The following is an 8,077-nucleotide window of genomic DNA, read 5'->3' as shown; positions in this document are numbered from 1 at the left end:
CCTCACACCTGTCAGAATGGCTCACATTAACAACTCAGGTAACAACAGATGTTGGCGAGGATGCGGAGAAAGAGGATCTCTTTTGCACTGTTGGCGGGAATGCAAGCTGGTGCAGCCACTCTGGAAAACAGTACGGAGGTTCCTCAAAAAACTAAAAATAGAACTACCCTACGACCGAGCAATTGCACTATTAGGTATTTATCCAGGGATATAGGTGTGCTGTTTCGAAGGGACACATGCACCCCCATGTTTATGGCAGCACTATCGACAATAGCCAAAGTATGGAAAGAGCCAAAATGTCCATCGATGGATGAATGGATAAAGAAGATGTGGTATATATATACAATGGAGTATTACTCGGCAATCAAAAAGAAGGAAATCTTGCCGTTTGCAACTACGTGGATGGAACTGGAGGGTATTATGCTAAGTGAAGTTAGAGAAAGACAAAAATCATATGAGCTCACTCATATGAGGACTCTAAGAGACAAAACAGATGAACATAAGGGAAGGAAAACAAAAATAATATAAAAACAGGGAGGGGGACAAAACAAAAGAGACTCTTAAATATGGAGAACAAACTGAGGGTTGCTGGAGGGGTTGTGGGGGGGGGGATGGGCTAAATGGGTAAGGGGCATTAAGGAATCTACTCCTGAAATCATTGCTTCACGTATACTAACTAATTTGGATGTAAATTAAAAATAAATAAATAAAAATAAAAATAAAAAATAAAGTTAAATTATGAAAAAAAAATTGCAGACTGAAACAAAAACAAAAAAAAAAAAGAAAAGGAAGCTGAAAAAGACAGCTGCCAATTGGGGCTGGGTGCCCTGTCTTCACAGAAGGCTGTGGGTCAGGGGAGGTGAAGAACAGAGGATTCGACCCAAGCTGGATCCAAGATTCCCCAATACGATCACAGAAGAAGGGCAGCCAAGTATCATAAGAAGATCTGATTCCAGGCTGGAGGCAGACAGAGGACATGTGATGGCAACTACAAAATCATTAAATGACCAGACAGGAAGGAAAGAGAAATCTCACCTGTGAAACTGTACATCTATTTATGCAGAACATGTACCACTGAGATGCCACATAACCACAAACTCTAAAGTCCACTTAAAATGTTTTGCCTACACAGAAGAAAAGCTGCACTGCCATTTTGTAAGGGAAATCTGTGCTTTGGTTTGTCATCTATTGAGTTTTTATTCTTGTTCCTGTGTGTTTAACAATTGCTATGGTAGGAAAACAAAAATTAGCAGCCTGCCAAGCACTCGTGAGTCATGGCTGCTTTTGAGTCTATTCAGCTGACTAGCAGCTACTGTGCAGCCCAGGAGAGGACTGAGGGGCCAGCAGAAGTGAAGATGGCCCTCCTCATTAAGGGGAGACACTGTATCTCTAAAGAATGGAAATTATCATAAAACCGCAGGTGTTCTCCCATATAGATTCGATTACTTTGAGACTAAAATGAAACAAGGAGTGTTTTGAGTCATAAATATGTTTTTCATAACTTGATTATGAGTAAAATAACAATTTCCTAACTGATGTCATTCAAGTTCAGGTATGAATGAGACACATCAGATTATCCTGGGTAACTTTTTTTTTAATGTTATTTTTAATTTTTTTAAGTTTATTTATTTAATTAATTAATTAATAAGAGACAGAGCAAGTGGGGGAGGGGCAGAGAGAGCGAGAGAGAGAGAATCCCAAGCAGGCTCTCACGGACAGTGCGGAGCCGGACTAGGCACTTGACCTCATGAACCCTGAGATCATGACTTGAGCTGCAACCAAGAGTCAGAGGCTTAACAGACTGAGCTACCCAGGCACCCCTCCCTGGGTAACTTTTGCCTCATTTATTAGTGAGGCAAATTAGTATCCAGGATCTAGCCATTTTATTCTTAAAAAAAAAAAAAAAAAAAAATTAGAAAAGAAAAAGGCAATTGAATACTACCCACAGTTTGACAAGAAAGTGGCCAGGGGGCAATATCATATAGTCAAGAGCACAAGCTCTGAAGCCAGAATAACGAGATTCTGATCTTGACTCTTCCAAGTAATAGGTGTGAAATCTTTGGGAGGCAAAATTGCCTATCTGTGCCACAGTTGCCTCACGCACTCACATACTATATTGGCACGCATATATTACATTTTAAGGAGGTCTTCACAAATGAAACTGAGTAGAACAATATTTTTATAAAAATATATTTTATTTTGTTTTGCATCACGAAAAACTTCGAAAACACACCTTTATTTTGGCCATCTAATGGAGCCGCCCCTAAGAACTCTCATTTCTAGACAGGGCTGAGGACTTTCTTTTTATTTTTAAAGAAAGCTCGGGAAGGAAGCCTTATTTAAACCGAAAACTCCCCTCCCAGGAAGAAAACCACTCAGGTGCTGCATCTGTTTTGCAACAGTGCCCCTGAAGCCCACGCGAGGATGCAGGGAGCGTCCCCTGGGTAGTCGTCCCACTCCCGACAGGACTCTTGTCCTAAGAGAGCAGAGGAACGGGGTAAGATCAACCCACTCGGTACCCACAACTTCCCGCCTTCCCCTCCGGCAGACAAGCCGGTGAAAATAACGCCGGGCGCCGACGCTGTACCTCACTCACCTGCCACCAAAAAGCTGCCCAACCGAACGCAGCAGCACCTCGCCTGGGGCGTCCCGAGCCAGGAGGCGGGGAGAGGGGTGTGGCCACGGCCGGGGCGGGGTTGAGGGCCAAATCACACCCACAGGCCCTTGGGGCCAGACCCTTCCTCCGCCCACCTCTCTGCGCCTGCGCCTGATAACGTGGGGCCGGCTGGGAGGTAGCGATGGCCTGGTGGTTGATGCGCTGGCAAGTTGCTTGTTGCGCTGCTCTAGCCTTAGCCACATCCTCATCACCTGTGCCGGCCATCTGAGTGTCCGGCCTTCTCAGTCCTCAAACCCCAATCAAGAGTGAACATAAACCTCACCCCCAAAAATTTCCTTCAGCCCGTTGGTAATCCCTCTTCCCAGGCAGTCTACTGTAACTATTCCTTACATAACCATAGATCTGCTTTTGGTCACTATAGATTAGTTTGCAGCTTATGGAGTTGTATGTAAATGTAATCATATACTATGTGCTTTGGAGGGGGTTAGAAATCCAGCTTAATCATTTCTGGATTCATCCATGTTGCTGAGTGTATCAATAGTTCATTCCTTTTTTATTACTGAGTAGTAGTCCATTATATGGATATCGCACCATGTGTTTATCCATTCACACGTTGTTGGACTTTTAGGTTGTTTCCAGTTTCTGGCTATCTCGAAGCTATCGACATAGTTGTGCAAGCCTTTGTATGGGCATACGCTTTTGTTTGGCTTAATACCTACGAGTGAATGGCTCTCATTATGATAGATATATATTTAACTTTTTAAGAAAACTGACAAATTGTTTTTCAAAGTGGTTGTTCCACTTTACATTCCCACCAACAGTGAGTGACAGTTCTAGATTCTCCATATTCTCACCAAAACTTATTGGACATTCTAAATGTCTAAAAGACATTCTAGAGATCTAAAAGATCTCATGTAGGTTTAATTTGCTTTTGTCTAATGACTACTGAAGTTGAACATCCTTTCATAAGCATATGTCATCCATGTATTTTTTTAGTAAAGTGTCAATTCAAATCTTTTGCCCATTTTTAAAAATTGGGTTTCTCATTCTCTTACTAATAAGTGTTTCAAGTTTTTTATATACGTTGGATATGTCTTTTCAGATATGTGATTTGTGAATATTTTCTTCCAGTCTGTGGCTGGAATCTTTTCATTGACTTAAAAGCATGTTTCAAAAGCAGACATTCTTAATTTTGACAAAGTTTAACTTGGCTATTTTTATTTGTTTTTAGTGTCATATCTAAGAAATCTTTGCCTAACCCAAGGTCCTACAGATTTTGTCTATTTTTTCTCTATAAGTTTCATAGTTCTAAAATTTAAACTTATGATGATGATCTATGCTACATTAATTTTTATATATATTGCAAGCGATGAGTTAAAGTTAATTTTTTGCTATAACTATCCATTTTTTTCAGCCATTTGTTGAAAAGATTATATTTTCTCCATTGAACTGCCTTTGCCACTTAGTGGGAAATCAGTTGATTATATAAATGTGGGCTTATTTATGGAATCTATTCTATTCATTGATTTATCTATCATGACATTGATACCACATAGTCCTGATTACCATAGCTCTATAATAAGCTTGAAATCAGATAATTTAAATCCTCCAACTTTGTTCTTTTTTCTCCAAGTGGTCTTTGCTATATGCTTTGCATTTCCAAATGAATTTTAGAATCAGTTTGTCAGTTTCAACAAAAACAAAAAACAAAGCCTGCTGAGATTCTGATTGGAATTGTAAGGGATCTATAGATCAATCTACATCAAACCTTAAAAATATTGAGTCTTCCAATCTATGAATATGGTATACATCCCCATGTACACAGGTATTCTGTAATTTCTCTCAGAAATGTTTGTAGTTTTCAGTGTATAGGCCTTGCGTATCTTTTGACAGATTTATCTCTAAGTTTTCATAGTTCTAGTGTTATTATAAATGGTATTATTTTTATATTTTTAATAGTTTATTGCTAATATATAGAAATACAAATGATTTTTGTATACTTGTATCCTGAAAACTTAGTACACTCACTTATTAGTTTAGGTAGTTTTTTATACAGACCAAAAGATTTTCTATATAGACAGTCATTTCATCAATGAATAATGACCATTTTGGTCTTCCTTTCTAACTTGGATGACTTTTACTTCTTTTTCTTACCTTACTGCACTAGCTAGAACCTCCAGTAGCATTTAATGGGGAATGGGTAGTCTTTTCAATATAAATATGGCTAGGTCAGTTGAATATTTAAATAAGGAAACATGAGGGGTGCTTGGGTGGCTCAGTCGGTTAAGCATCCAACTTTGGCCCAGGTCATGATCTCGAAGTTTGTGGGTTAGAGCCCACATCAGGCCATCTGCTGTCAGCACAGAGCCCTCTTCAGATCCTCTGTCCCCCTCTTGTTTGCGTGCATGTGCTCTCTCTCTCTCAAAAAATCAATACATATAAAAAATTTTTAATAAAAAAAAACATGAACCTTGGCCTCCACCACACACCATACACAAAAATCAATTTGAGAAGCATATGAAAGGTAAGAGATGAAAGATAAGAGACCATGTTAATGGGTAACAGCAGGGAAATATTTCCTTCATGGGACACAAATAGCTATAACCATAGAAGACTGATACATTAATTCAATTTAATTTATAAATTAAATAAGCTTAACTTCTACATCAGTTAATAAAATTTCTACTCATCAAAAGACACCATTAAGAGAGTGAAAAGGTAAGTGACAGGGCAGCAGGAGATGTTTGTAAAACATATATCTGACAAAGGGCTCCTATAAATTAATAAGAAAATCTCTGGATTAATTTTAGGGAAGGGGAGAGGCAGAAGACTTGCACTGACCTTCACAAAAAAGAAGATCCAAATGGATGAAGATCCAAGCAGATGAAAAGACATTCAACATCATTAGGTCAACAAGAAAATGCAAATTAAAACCACAATTGATTTACCACTATAAATCAAAACTCTCAACCTCCCACCATACTGCAACCAGTCTGGAAAACTGGAAGCATTATTAAAGCTAAATATACATATATGCCCTATGACCTAGCAGCTCCATTTCTGGATATATGCCCCATACAAATGAATGCTTATGTCCAGAGAAAGACATGTAGAGGAGTGTTCATGGAAGCTTTATTTGTAATGGCTAAAACTAGAAACAAGCCCAATTCCATCAACAATAGAATGCGCAACCATATTTTGTTTTACTCATAAATTGAAATACTACCGTATGCTGTGGAATACAATAATGAAAAAGCACAAACCACTGCCGCATGCAAGCATATGGATGAATATCACAAATATAATGCAATCAAAACAACCTAGCCACAAAATATTACATCTGTATAATTCTATTTATATGAAGTTCATAAAGAGGCCAGACTAACCCATGGTTATTTTTGTTGGGGGTGGGGACTGATAACCACTGGGACAAGTACAAGCAAACTTATTGGGGTACCGGAAATGATCTGTATCTTTGTGTGGTGGCTAAACAGAGATATACACACGTGAAAATATACTGTGCTCTACACATAAGATTTATTTGTTTTATGTACATAAGTTTTATTAACATAAAAGACAACTAAATAAAGTATTGGTTTCTGAACATAATGCAATTCTACTGATATGTATCTATTTCTGAGCCAAAGTTGCACTCTTAACGCTGTAACTTCCTAGGAGGTTTGATGTCTGAAAAATAAGTCTAACTGTTTTTCTTTCAAAAATTTCCTGCACATGTATGCTTCCAGGTGAACTTTGGGATCAGTTTTTCAAATTCCTCAGAAAAAACCTGTTAGGATTTTCGTTGGAATTATGCCATATCTGTACTTTATTTGGAGAGCACTTAAATCTCTTCAATATTGACTCTTTCCATCCAATTAACATGGTTCATTTATTCAGGAATTCAGTCAAGTTTTAAGGTATTTTTCAGGTAATGCTTGAATATTTTTGGTATATTATTATTATGTACATGATATGTATTAAGTAATTATTATTTCTGCTGCTATTATATAAGAAATATTTATCCTGTTACATTCTGTAATCATTGATGGTACATGAAAAGGCTTTTAAAAATTATGTATCTGGGGCACCTGGGTGGCTAGTTGGTGGAGGATCTGACTCTTGATTTCAGCTCAGGTCACGGTCCCGGGGTCATGGGATTGGGCCCTACGTCAGGCTCCATACTCGGGGAGCCTGCTTGGGATTCTCTCTCCCTCCCTCTGCCCCTCCATTCCCTTTTTCTCTCTCTTTCTCAAATAAAAAATATCCAGATAGATAGATAGATAGATAATGGATGGATGGATGGATGGATGGATGGATAGATAGATAGATGATAGATGGATGGATAGGTAGATGGATGGATGATGGATAGATAGATAAATCTGGCCACTTTGATGAGCTTCTTCATTTTCATTGAACAAAGTATTATAGTTTTTCTTCATTGGACTTTTTTAACTTCCAGGTATAAAGTATCAAACCTTTTCTCCATTATATGAGAGTCTGATTTTTGGTTAATTTTCCACGTTTTCTTGGAAACAGGTAAAGATGATATGTGTCAACTATGTTACTTGGCAACATTGCTTGGTTTGTAACTTTTATCTGGACTTGGAGTCACTGTAGCCTTGGGGTCCTTTTCTAACCTGCAAGTCCCTTGTGGGGACCCTGAAGGCCATGCCTTAAAGTTGTTTCCAGAGATATTGTTTGCTAGGGGGCATGAAATCAGGGCAACTTGTACACCTGCCCAATGTAGATCTTGTCTTCTTGCTCCTGAGCCATCTGCTGAGTGAACTGCTTCAAAGATTCCCACGGTTGGAAATATCTGACAGTGCCTTGGTGGCATGTGAGGTTCCTGTCCTATATTTTCTGAATAGTGTCCTATATTTTCTGAATAGTGTCGTGTGTGACCTCCAGTAGCCTTAGGAGTCTGAAAGTTAGGCTGAATCTAAGAAGACCTACCCGTGGGCATCACAGGGTAATGGCAACAGTAGGCTAAGACCCTCAAATGCTCAATTTACTTCAACCGATGGACTACAAGATAAAGGAATTGGAAAGGAAATGCTAACAAAGCACTGAATGTCTGGGTGAAAAAGTACTTTTACCCCTTCTCTGATGTAGAAAAATCTGAGACATATGACAGAGGACAAATCCCTGTGGGGCAGTTGCAGGTTGGAGTAAAACCAAATTCATACGGAGAGGAGAAACTGTTCATTGTCCACGAAAGGGACCTGGCCAGAAACCCGGAAACCTGGCCAGAAAGGGCGGCTACGAGGATGGATTCGTGTCTGGCTGCGTGGGTGTTGAGGGGGGCCACGAAGACAAGAGAATGAACTTGAAGACCCCATACTTGTGATAAACTAGGTGGTAACTCCAAGTTGACTCCAACTCCATTCAAACTTTTATCTGCATAGAGGAATGTTCGAGAGCACACAAGGGAGCAAAGGGCAAAAGCAGACACATGGCTGA

The sequence above is a fragment of the Panthera uncia genome (genome assembly GCF_023721935.1).
Source record: "Panthera uncia isolate 11264 chromosome E2 unlocalized genomic scaffold, Puncia_PCG_1.0 HiC_scaffold_19, whole genome shotgun sequence".
In the NCBI taxonomy this organism is placed as follows: domain Eukaryota; kingdom Metazoa; phylum Chordata; class Mammalia; order Carnivora; family Felidae; genus Panthera; species Panthera uncia.
Note: the sequence above shows the minus strand (reverse complement) of the source record.